At 44.6% G+C, this 12,664-nt stretch overlaps 1 pseudogene; it reads left to right on the forward strand.

The window, feature by feature from the left end:
- Nucleotides 1–5,894: 5,894 nt before the first annotated feature.
- On the forward strand, nucleotides 5,895–8,693 carry LOC100600746 (annotated as a pseudogene).
- The last annotated feature ends 3,971 nt before the right edge of the window (nucleotides 8,694–12,664 follow it).

Raw genomic sequence — 12,664 nt, forward strand, 5'->3', positions numbered from 1 at the left:
GGATAAGTAAAGATTGCTGTTTGCTAATCATTCCCATCCCATTCCATGTAGCGTGTGATTACAACCCTGGCCTTCTGAATTAGAAATTATAGAAAAGGTTTTCACTCCTAATAAACAGAGATGGATGACAGGCAGCTTTCCACTTCTTCTCTGGATGTCATGTCTGCATTTGACATCTGGAGCTGCTGCAGTCATTATTACAACATCATGAAGGGGGATATCTCCATATTGGCAGTTACGATTTTTCAGTTGTGTTTAACAGGAAACCAAATAAAACTGGCTTAAACAAAATGAGATTGTATTGGTTGATATAATTGGATAGGAGTAGATCCGTGTAGAACAGTAAGATTTTGCATTGGAATTGTGGTAAAGGGCAAAATCACCAAACCTGGATACTCTAAAAAATAATGCAATTGAAATCCTAGAACTGAAAAATATAATAATTGAATTTAACATAGTAGATGGAGCTGATAGCAGGTTAGACACAGCTAATTCTAGGATTAATGATGTGGAATATAATTTCAGCATAAAATACCCAGTATCGGAAGAGAGAAAAGAATTGAAAATAGGCATGGGCAAGGACTTCATGTCTAAAACACCAAAAGCAATGGCAACAAAAGCCAAAATTGACAAATGGGATCTAATGAAACTAAAGAGCTTCTGCACAGCAAAAGAAACTACCATCAGAGTGAACAGGCAACCTATAGAATGGGAGAAAATTTTTGCAATCTACTCATCTGACAAAGGGCTAATATCCAGAATCTACAATGAACCCAAACAAATTTACAAGAAAAAAACAGACAACCCCATCAACAAGTGGGCGAAGGATATGAACAGACATTTCTCAAAAGAAGACATTTATGCAGCCAAAAGACACATGAAAAAATGCTCATCATCACTGGCCATCAGAGAAATGCAAATCAAAACCACAATGAGATACCATCTCACACCAGTTAGAATGGCGATCACTAAAAAGTCAGGAAACAACAGGTGCTGGAGAGGATGTGGAGAAATAAGAAAAATTTTACACTGTTGGTGGGACTTTAAACTAGTTCAACCATTGTGGAAGTCAGTGTGGCGATTCCTGAGGGATCTAGAACTAGAAATACCATTTGACCCAGCCATCCCATTACTGGGTATATACCTAAAGGATTATAAATCATGGTGCTATAAAGACACATGCACATGTATGTTTATTGTGGCACTATTCACAATAGCAAAGACTTGGAACCAAATGTCCAACAACGATAGACTGGATTAAGAAAATGTGGCACATATACACCATGGAATACTATGCAGCCATAAAAAATGATGAGTTCATGTCCTTTGTAGGGACATGGATGAAGCTGGAAACCATCATTCTCAGCAAACTATTGCAAAGACGAAAACCAACCACCGCATGTTCTCACTCATAGGTGGGAATTGAACAATGAGAACACATGGACACAGGAAGGGGAACATCACACACTGGTGCCTGTTGTGGGGTGGGGGGAGGGGGAGGGATAGCATTGGGAGGTACACCTAATGTTAAATGACGAGTTAATGGGTGCAGCACACCAACATGGCACATGTATACATATGTAACTAACCTGCATATTGTGCATATGTACCCTAAAGTTTCAAGTATAATAAAAAAAAAAAAAATATATATATATATATATATATATATATAGGTAAGAGAGAAAGAGACATATGGGACATGGCGAAAAGGCCTAAATACATGGAATTAGAGTCCTAGAGAGAGAAGAAAGAGGAAATAGGAAAGAAGTACTATTTGAAAAGAGAGTAGTTGAAAATTTCCTGAAATTGATGAAAGATATCAGGACACATACTCAAGAAGCATTATCAATCCCAAGCAGGATAAATGCAAAGAAAACTACATTTTTTTTTTTTTTTTTTTTTTGAGACAGAGTCTCACTCTGTCACCCATGCTGGAGTGCAGTGGTGTGATGTCGGCTCACTGCAACCCTCTGCCTCCCAGGTTCGAGCAATCCTCCTGCCTCAGCTTCCTGAGTAGCTGAGGCACGTGCCACCATGCCCGGCTAATTTTTGTATTTTTATTAGAGACAGGGTTTTGCCATGTTGGCCAGGCTGGTCTCAAACTCCCGACCTCAAGTGATCTGCCCACCTCAGCCTCCCAAAGTGCTGAGATTATAAGCATGAGCCACTGCGCTTGGCTGAAAACTATATTTAAGCACTTCATAATAAAACTGCTGAAAACCAAAGACAAAGAAAAAATATTAAAAGCAATTAGAGAGAGAGAGACGCATTACCTTCAAAGGAACAACATTAGGACTGACAATGGTGGAGTGTGGTGGCTCATGCCTGTAATACCAGCACTTTGGGAGGCCGAGGCGGGCGTTCAAGACCAGCCTGGCCAACATGGTGAAACCCCGTCTCTACTAAAAATACAAAAATTAGCCAGGCATGGTGGCACACGCCCATAGTCCCAGCTACTTGGGAGGCTGAGGCAGGAGGACTGCTTGAACCCAGGAAGCAGAGGTTGCAGTGAGCCAAGATTGAACCACTGCACTCCAGCTTGGACAATAGAGTGAGACTCTGTCTCAAAACAAAAAAACAAACAAAACACACACACACACACACACACACAAACAACTTTGGCTAGGCATGGTTGCTCATGCCTGTAACCCCAGCACTTTGGAAGGCCAAGGCAGAAGGATCACTTGAGGCCAGGAGTTCAAGACCAGCCTAGGCAACACAGCGAGACCCCATCTCTACAAAAAAAAATACAAAAATTAGCCAGACATGATGGTGTGCACCTGTAGTCCCAGCTACACAGGAAGTTGTAGTGGGGGATCACTTGACCCAGCAGGTTGAGGCTACAGTGAGCTAGGATCACACTACTGCACTCCAGCCTGGGCAACAGAACAAGACTGTCTCAATTTTTTGAAAAAAGGGCTGAGGCCAGGCACAGTGGCTCATGCCTGTAATCTCAGCACTTTGGGAGGCTGAGACAGGAGGATCACTTGAGCCCAGCAGTTTGAGACCAACCTGGGCAACGTGGTGAAATCCCATCTCCACCAAAAATAGAAAAATTATCCAGGCATAGTGGCATGCCCCTGTCGTCGTAGCTACTCAGGAGGCTGAGGTGGGAGGAGAATCATTTGAGCCTGGGAGGTCAAGTCTGTAGTGAGCTGTGTTTATGCCACTGCACTCCAGACTGGGAGACAGAGCGAGATCTGTCTCGAAAATAAAATAAAATAAAAAGACTGACAACTGACTCTTTCATAGAAATGATAAAATCCAGAAGATGATGGAATGGCATCTATAAAGTGCTAAAAGAAAATATCAATCTAAAATGCTATACTCAGTGAAAATATTCTTCAAAAATGAAGATAAAATAAATATGTTTTCCCACAGTCAAAATTCTTCACAGATCCACACTAAAGACATATTAAGGGGAATTTTTAAAAGAAACTCAAAAGGAATTATGAACATCCAGGAAAAAAATAAGATCAAAAGAAAGTAAATATGTGGGTAAAAATAAATGAACAATAACTGTATAAAGTGATAATGTCATGTGAAGTTCTCAATGCACATAGAATTAAAACACATCACAAAAATAGCACAGAGTGTGGGAGCAGATAAATGGAGTTAAAGTATTTTAAGGTACTTGCATTGTCTATGAAGTGGTAAAAGAATTAATTTATAATAAACTTTAGCAAGTCAAGGATGCATGCTGTAATTACCATGGTAATCATGGGAAAATAGTAACAAAAATATGTTACTAACAAGCTAACGTGGAAACATTTGGAATAATAAAAATAATCAAAGAAGATTTAGAAGAGAGGAAAAAAGGAACATCAAACATGTGAGAGAGATAGAATACAAATACTAGGATATCTTGAAACTCAGATGTATAAATAACTATTTTAAATATAAATGGACTAGATATTCCTATTTTAAAACAAAGATTGGGCCGGGTGCTGTGGCTCATGCCTGTAATCCCAGCACTCTGGGAGGCTGAGGCAGGAGGGTCACTTGAGCCCAGGAGGTAGAGACCAGGCTGGACAATATGGTAAAACCCCATCTCTGTGGAAGAATACAAAAACTAGCTGGGCATGGTGATGCACACCTGTGGCCCCAGCTACTTCAGAGGCTGAGGTGGGAAGATCACTTGAGCCTGGGAGGTTGAGGCTGCAATGAGCCATGATTGTGACACTGCACTCCAGCCTGGGTGAGAGTGAGACCCTGTCTCAAAAACTAAAACCAAACAAAATAAAATAAAAACAAAGATAGTCAGACTGAGTTTCTAATTTACTTATTATTTTTATTTTTTAGTATTAAAAAAATTTCTTAGAGACAAGATCTTGTTCTGTTGCCCAGGCTGGAGTGCAGTGGTGCAATCATAGTTCACTGCAGCCTCAACCTTCTGGGATCAAGCAATCCTCCCACCTTAGCCTCTAAAATAGCTAGGACTACAGGCATGTGCCACTGCACCTGGCTAATTTTTTTTTAAAATTTTGTAGAGTCAGGGTCTTGCTATGTTGTCCAGGCTGCTCTCGAACTGCTGGCCTCAAGAAATCCTTCTGCCTCAGCCTCCCAAAGCACTGGGATTATAGGGGAGAACCACCATGGCCAGCCCAGATTGGATTTTTGTTTTGGGTTTTTTTTATTATTTTTTTTTATTTTTTATTTTTTTGAGACAAGGTCTCATTCTGTCACCCAGGCTGGAGTTCAGTGGCATGATCACAGCTCACTGCAACCTCTGCCTCCTGGACTTGAGTGATCCTCACACCTCAATCTCCTAAGTAGCTGGGGCTACAGGTGGATGCCATCATGCCCAGCTATTTTTAGTACTTTTCTTTTTTTTGGTGGAGATGAGGTTTCACCATGTTGCGAAGGCTGGTCTTGAGCTCCTGAGCTCAAGTGATCCACTTGCCTCAGCCTCCCAAAGTGCTGGGATTATAGGCATGAGCCACCACACCTGGCCCAGATTGGGTTTTAAACAGCAACTTTATACCGCTTTAAAAAACTTCCACATAGCCGAGTACAGTGGCTCATGCCTGTAATCCCAGCACTTTGGGAAGCCAAGGTGGGCAGATCACCTGAGGTCGGGAGTTTAAGACCAGCTTGAGCAACATGGAGAAACCCCATCTCTACTAAAAATACAAAATTAGCCAAGCTTGGTGGTGCATGCCTGTAATCCCAGCTACTCGGGAGGCTGAGGCAGAAGAATCGCTTCAGCCCGGGGGGCGGATGTTGTGGTGAGCCGAGATCGCGCCATTGCACTCCAGCCTGGGCAACGAGCAAAACTCCATCTCAAGAAAAAAAAAAAGAAAGAAAAGAAATTTCCACAGAAGGATACAGATATGTTAAATCAAAGGTGGTAAACAAACAAACATACAAACAGTACATAATACAAACAGTAACTAAAAGAAAATCAGTATCACTAAACTAACATTGTAATTTTTTTTTTTTTTAGATGAAGTCTTACTCGTCTCTTAGGCCAGACTGCAATGTCGTAACCTCAGTTCACTGCAACATCCGCCTCCCAGATTCAAGTGATTCTCCTGCCTCAGCCTCCCAAGTAGCTGGGATTACAGGCAAGCACCACCACGCCTGGCTAATTTTGTATTTTTAGTAGAGGTGGGGTTTCATCATGTTGGTCAGGCTGGTCTCGAACTCCTGACCTCAGGTTATCCACCTGCTTCAGCCTCCCAAAGTGTTGGGATTACAGGTATGAGCCACTGCATGGGCCTTTTTTTTTTTTTTTTTTTTTTCTTGAGACAGAGTCTCACTCTGTCGCAGACTGGAGTGCAATGGCTTGATCTCGGCTCACTGCAACCTCCACCTCCTGAGTTCAAGTGATTCTCCTATCTCAGTCTCCCAAGTAACTGGGATTACAGGCATGTGCTACCATGCCTGGCTAACTTTTTGTATTTTTAGTAGCAACGGCCACCAACCAGAACTGCAAACTGTTGGCTGTCTACCAGGGGCATGAGCAGTTGATGGAAAATTACAAGAGGCTGGCCAGTGATCTCCTGGAGTGGATTCAGCAAAACAGCCCCTGGCTGGAGAACCCCATACCCCAAAAGACCTTCCAGGAGATGCAGCAGAAGTCTTTCGTGACTACTGGTGCATCCACAAGTTGTCCAAGGTGCAGGAGAGAGGCCAGCTGGAGATCACCTTCAACACACCTTAGACAAAGCTGCGCCTAAGCAACCAGCCCGCCTTCCTGGGCTCCGAGGGTAAGATGGTTTTGAACATCAACAACAGTGGACAGCACCTGGAGCAGGCCAAGAAGTGACATGAGGAGTTGCTGCTGAATGATATCCGCAGGCTAGAGCAGCTCGACCACCTGGCAGAGAAGTTCCAGCAGAAGACTTCCATCCATGAGACCTGGACCGATGAGAAGGAAGCCAGGCTTCCGCAGCGGGACTATGAGACGGCCACCCTATCAGACATCAAAGCCCTTATCCACAACCATGAAGCCTTCGAGAGTGATCTGGCCATACACCAGGACTTTGTGGAGCTCATCAAGGCTCTGAGAGTGGAAAAAACTCAAACTATTTTTCCTCTGCTCTCACACAACCCAGAATGCTTCTGTGACCAAATGTGTGTAGGGTTTTCCCCACCCATGGAAAAAGCAATCAAATCTGCAGCAGACACCAGCTGGTTATCCTCCAGCTTAATTCAATTCTGACATTATCTACCTGGAGATAGTGCCAGATACCACAGGGTAAGGGCTCAGTCCTACAGTACTGCCTCCACTTCAGATGCTAATCACAAGCCCAATTATTTTTGCCTGTGCTTCAGACCAACTGGCTATAAATTGGGGATCCTGCTACCCCCTACTTGGGTTCCATTAATTTGCTAGAGCAGTTCACAGAACTCAGAAAAACACTTTACTTACATTGGCTTGTTTATTACACAGGATATTACAAAGGATACAGATGAAGGGAAGCATAGGGCAAGGTGTGGGAAAGGGGACTTGGGACTTCCGTGCCCTCTCTGGGGATGCCACTCTTCAGGAACCTCCATGTGTTCAGCTCTCCAGAAGCTCTGTGAACGCATCTTTTCAGGGTTTTATGGAGGCTTCATTATATAGGCATGATTGATTAAATCACTGGCTATTGCTGATCAACTTAATCTTCAGCCCCTCTTCCCTCCTCAGGGGTTGGGCAGTGGGGCTGAAAGTCCCAACCCTCTACTTATCCCTTGGTTTTTCTGGTGACCAGTCTCCATCCTGAAGCTCCCTAGGGGCTACCAGCCATCCATCAAATCATCAGCATACAAAAAGACATTGTTTTGGAAATTCTAATTATTTTTTAGTCACTATATGCAGGAAGCAGGATCAAAGACCAAATACATTATTTCACAGTATCATACAGCACATTGCCCAGGAACTCAACAAGCTGGATTACTGTGACTCCCACAGCTGTCAATGCCCAGTGCCAGAAGATTTACAAGCAGTGGGAAACCCTGCACTCTCTGACCCACAGTCACAGGGAAGCCCTGGAGAAAATGAAGAAGCAGCTGGAGGCCAGTGATCATCTGTACCTGGAGTATGCCAAGTGGGCAGAGCCTTCTACAACTGGATGGAGAGTGCCGTGGAGGAGCTCCAGGACATGTTCCTCATCTACAATACCGAGAAGATTGAGGGCCTGATCTCAGCCCACAGCCAAAAGTTGACCCCGCCAGATACTGATAGGGATAAAGAGGCTATCCTGGCCACCCACAAGGAAGCCCAGAGGATCACAGAGAGCAAACATACCAAGCTGTCAGGCAGCAACCCCTACACCACTGTCACCTCCCCCGACTCCACCCAGATCATCCACTCCCGGTGGGCAAAGCTGCAGCAGTTGGTGCCAAAGCAGGATCATGCCCTTCTGGAGGAGCAGAGCAAGCAGCAGTCCAACGAGCACCTCCACCATCAGTTCTCTAGCCAGGCCAATGTCATGGGGCCCTGGATCCAGACCAAGATGGAGGAAAGTGGGTACAGCTCCATCAGAATGAAGGGGACCCCAGAGGACCAGCTAAACCCGAAGCAATATGAGCAAAGCATCATGGATCACAAGCTGAACCTGGACCTGCTGACGCAGAGCACCAGCTCCTCCAGGAGGTCTTCATCTTCAACAACAAGCATATCAGCTATGTGGTGGAACACATCCGCACGGCTGGCAGCAGCTGCTCACCACTATTGGCTGCACCATCAGTGAGGTCAAGAAGCAGATCCTCACCTGCAATACCCAGGGCATTGGCCAGGAGCAGATGCAAGAGTTTCAGGTGTCCTTCAGCCACACTGACAAGGGCCATGGCAGGGTGCTGGGGCTGAAGGAGTTCAAGGCCTGCTTCATCAGCTTGGGCTACAATGTGGAGAATAACAGCAGAGCAATGCTGAGTTCAACGGCATCAGGAGTGTGGTTGACCCCAACCATAGCAGCCTTGTGGCCTCCCAAGCCTTCATCAACTTCAGGTCTTGGGAAACAACCAATGTAGACACAGCCAGGTCGTTACCTCCTTTAAGGTCATGGCAGGGGACAAGAACTTCATCATGGCCGAGGAGCTGCAGGGAGAGGTGTCTCTGACTAGGTCAAGCACTACATTGCCCACCTGGCCCCACAACAGGTCCCCAGTGCCGTGCCTGGTGCCCTTGTCTACAAATCCTTCTCTATAGCTCCATACAACTAGAGTGACGATGAGGCTCCTGGTGAGACTCAGATCAAACACCCTTCCTCATGGCCTCTGGTAGGGGCTGGGAGAGCCCTTTGCCCCCTTCCCACGGTGTAGGCCTCTACAGTCCCCATTCCTCTGAGTCTGTATCTTTGCGAAGCTCTCTGTCAGTCCTTTTTGTGGGGGTGAGTGGGGAAGGGCAGGTAGGCTCTCTAATCTCTCTTTATTGGTTGGCCAGGAGATTCTCTCATACCTGCCTCCACACACACACACACACACACACACACACACACACACACACACACACACGGTAGAGGTAAGCAAGACTCTCGAGGTTGGTGTTTCTGGTCTGGTAAATATATGAGGGGTCTTCATTCTTATTAATTTATTTTTTTTAATTGAGAATGTGGTCTCACTATGTTGCTCAGACAGGTGAACTATCCTCTTGCCTCTGCTTCCCTACGTGCTGGGATTACAGGCATGAGCCACCGTGCCTGGCTGAGGGGTCTTCAAAAAGTTCATGGAAAATGCATATTACAGGCCAGGTGCAGTGTCTCACACCTGTAATTCCAGCACTTTGGGAGGCTGGGGCAAGAGGATCATTTGAGCCCTGGAGTTCAAGACCAGCTCAGGCAACATAGTGAGACTTTGTCTCGGAAAAAAAAAGAAAAGAAAAGAGAAAGAGAGAAGGGGACAAAGAGAGGAAAAAAAGAAGAAAGAAAGAAGAAAGAGAGAGAGAAAGAAAGAAAGAAAGAAAAAGAAAAAGGAAAACATTATCACATACTATGAAAAAGCTATCCATGGATTGCACCAAAATAAACTGGTACTAACTTGTTACAACATGTCTGAACAGGATCTACTTTGAGGCACTAAAAGGATAAGACATCAGTTTGAAAACAGCCCTTATCAGAGAGCAACATTAATTCTGTTAAAATTGAAGGAAGAACAAACCACATTTATGGTGAAGCTTGGGTGGAAGAATGGTGGAAGAATGGTGAAATCACTGATGCTTTACAAAAACCTTGTAGGGGCAATGCCTGATATGGTTTGGATCTGTGTCTCCACGCAAATCTCATGTTGAGTTGTAATCCCCAGTGTTGGAGGTGGGGCCCAGTGGGAGGTAATTGGATCACGGGGGTGGATTTCTTATTAATGGTTTAGCACCATCCCCTCGGTACTATCTCGTGATAGTGAGTGAGTTCTGGTGAGACCTGGTCATTTAAAAGTGTGTGGCACCTTCCCCTCAACTTGTTTCTGCTTTGACTATGTGACATGCCTTCTCCCCCTTCACCTTCCACCATGATGGTAAGTTCCTGAAGCCTCCCTGGAAGCCAAGCAGATGCCAGCATCATGCTTCCTGTACAGCCTGCAGAACCATGAGCCAATTAAACCTCTTTTCTTTATAAATTGTCCAGTCTCAGGTATTTCTTTATAGCAGTGTGAGAATGGATTAATACAATACCCCAGATAAATCGGCAGTTTACAAATGGATAGCTGTTTTTTTGTTTGTTTGTTTGTTTTTGAGATGGAGTCTGGCTCTCTCACCCAGGCTGGAGTGCAGTTGTGCCACCTCGGCTCACTGCAACCTCTGCCTCCCAGGTTCAAGTGATTCTCCTGTCTCAGCCTCCCGAGTAGCTGGGACTACAGGCGTGCACCACCACCCCCGGCTAATTTTTGTATTTTTAGTAGAGATGGGGTTTCACCATGTTGGCCAGGCTGTTCTCAAATTCTTGGCCTCAAGCAATCCCTTCTCCTTCCTCCTCTTCCCTGACTCAAGATGGCCAGGCGATGAGAGGCCCTGGCTAAGCACCCCACTTTCTGCAGCAAAGGACCAAGCCCCCAACCCCTATCCCAGCCAGTCTTGGCCTTGCTTTCTCTGAACTCACAAGTCTCAGATTTTCTAAGAGCCAAAAAAAAAAAAAAAAGGAGAAAAGAAAGAAACAACAACAACAACAAAACAGCAAACACAAAAAATTCACTTAAAAAACCTTTGGAGGCCAGGCGCGGTGGCTCATGCCTGTAATCCCAGGACTTTGAGAGGCCGAGGCAGGTGGATCACCAGAGGTCAAGAGTTGGAGACCAGCCTGGCCAACACGGTGAAACCCCGTCTCTACTAATAATACAAAAATTAACCGGGCATGGTAGCACACGCCTATAGTCCCAGCTACTCAGGAGGCTGAGGCAGGAGAATTGCCTGAACCCAGGAGGTGGAGGTTGCAGTGAGCCGAGATCGCCCCATTGTACTCTAGCCTGGGCAACAAGAGCGAAACTCCGTCAAAAAAAAAAAAAAAAAAAACCACCTTTGGAAAATGAATTTTAAAACTTTCAGGAAATTACTATTTACTTTATCAACTTATAGACTTATTATATAAATATACATTCTCCTAGTGAAAACAACAAAAAAGAACTATTCAAACCAACTCAAGAGAAGGACAGAGGAGTCCTTTCGTGGTTGAAAACATCCCCCAAGAATGAACTGGACGATCTGGTAGAAATGGAGCTGGGTCTGGAAGCTCTCAGATACTGAGGCAGCTGCTCTCTCCTTTTTAAAAAGAGTCTTTTGCTCATTCTCTTTTTCTCTTTCCTCCTGGGGACCAGTGATGTCTGGTTTCTTCTTACAGCATAGATGCCACATTTTCCTCTTTGCAGACAGACTGCTTGCTTCAACCTACTCTGAGCATCTGCCCCTTATAAGTCTGGCCTGCCCATGATGTTGGCTTGTCATGGTGTCAACTCTGGCTTCTGCTGTGGGCCTCACTCTGAATGACCTTTCAACTCACCTCCCACATCTAATTTTTGGCAAGTTCTTGGGGGTAGAATCTAATTGCTCAGCTTGGGTCAGATGTCTGTTACTGGTCCAGAGAGCTGTGGTCGAGGGGACAGGGCCATATGGTACAAGGATGGTAACTTAAGCAGGGGGATGTGAATGACCAGATGTCACAAGTCATATCTTCTATTTCATTCCACTGCATCAGACCAGGCAGTGCAAATGGAGGTAATTATCCTTGCCAGAGGCCTTACCTGCCCAAGTAGCTGCTCTGGTCATTGTGACATTATATATAAACATTTTGAAGGTGTAAAGCTTGTTGTCTTGTTCATCACTGGGTCTTCGATACCTAGAACTATGGCTGGCACATACCATGCACTCAATACATATGCACTGAATGAATGAATAAATGAATGAATGAAAGTTTGCTAATATGATTCAATATTCCCTTCCAAACTCCCTTTCCTAGAAACTAAAATGTGGGACATTTATGCCCCTGGGAGGGACGTTTAACTTTTCTCAGGGTTATGGGTTGGGATAGAGGGAAGGGGCATGTATGTGGGGGTGTTTGGTCCTTGGTAGGGATAATTACTCTATTGGGTGGATTCAGTCGAGAGAAAAATGTGGAGGAAATGGCCAGATGTGGTGGCTCACACCTGTAATCCCAGCACTTTAGGAGGCTGAGGTGGGAGGATTGCTTGAGCCTGGGAGCTTGAGACCAGCCTGGGCAACATAGCCAGACTGTCTCTATTAAAAGAAAGGAAAAAAAGGAAGGAAGAGAGAAAAAGATCTGGAGGATGCAGAAGGGACAGGGGAGGGTGTAGCATTTTTCTGCTTTGGTGGTGACCATAATGATCTCTTATTTTCATAGCCTATTCTTATAATGACATCTCTCAGGTCTAATGAGCCCATGATGAACCTTGTTCCTATGTTCTGCTTCATGTTATAACAATTCTTGCTGCTGGTTCTAGGCCAAACATTGTGTAAATGCCTTGTTTGTTCAATCCTTACTACAAATATATAAGGTGGTTATTGCCCTATATTTCCTTCTCTCCATATCCAAAGTCCTAAAGGGTAGTCCACTAGTCCACACTTCCCTATTTAATTTGTTTAAATTCACTTTCACTCTTAATCAAAGTAACATTGTACATAGTATTAAAAGTCAAACAGTACTACAAGGCTTATAACTGAAATAGAAATCCTCTGCTTCCTCCTGCCATCCCTGAGTTTCAACCACTTTTGCACCTTTGGTTTTATCTC

Source organism: Nomascus leucogenys, chromosome 12 (genome assembly GCF_006542625.1).
Source record: "Nomascus leucogenys isolate Asia chromosome 12, Asia_NLE_v1, whole genome shotgun sequence".
Lineage (NCBI taxonomy): Eukaryota > Metazoa > Chordata > Mammalia > Primates > Hylobatidae > Nomascus > Nomascus leucogenys.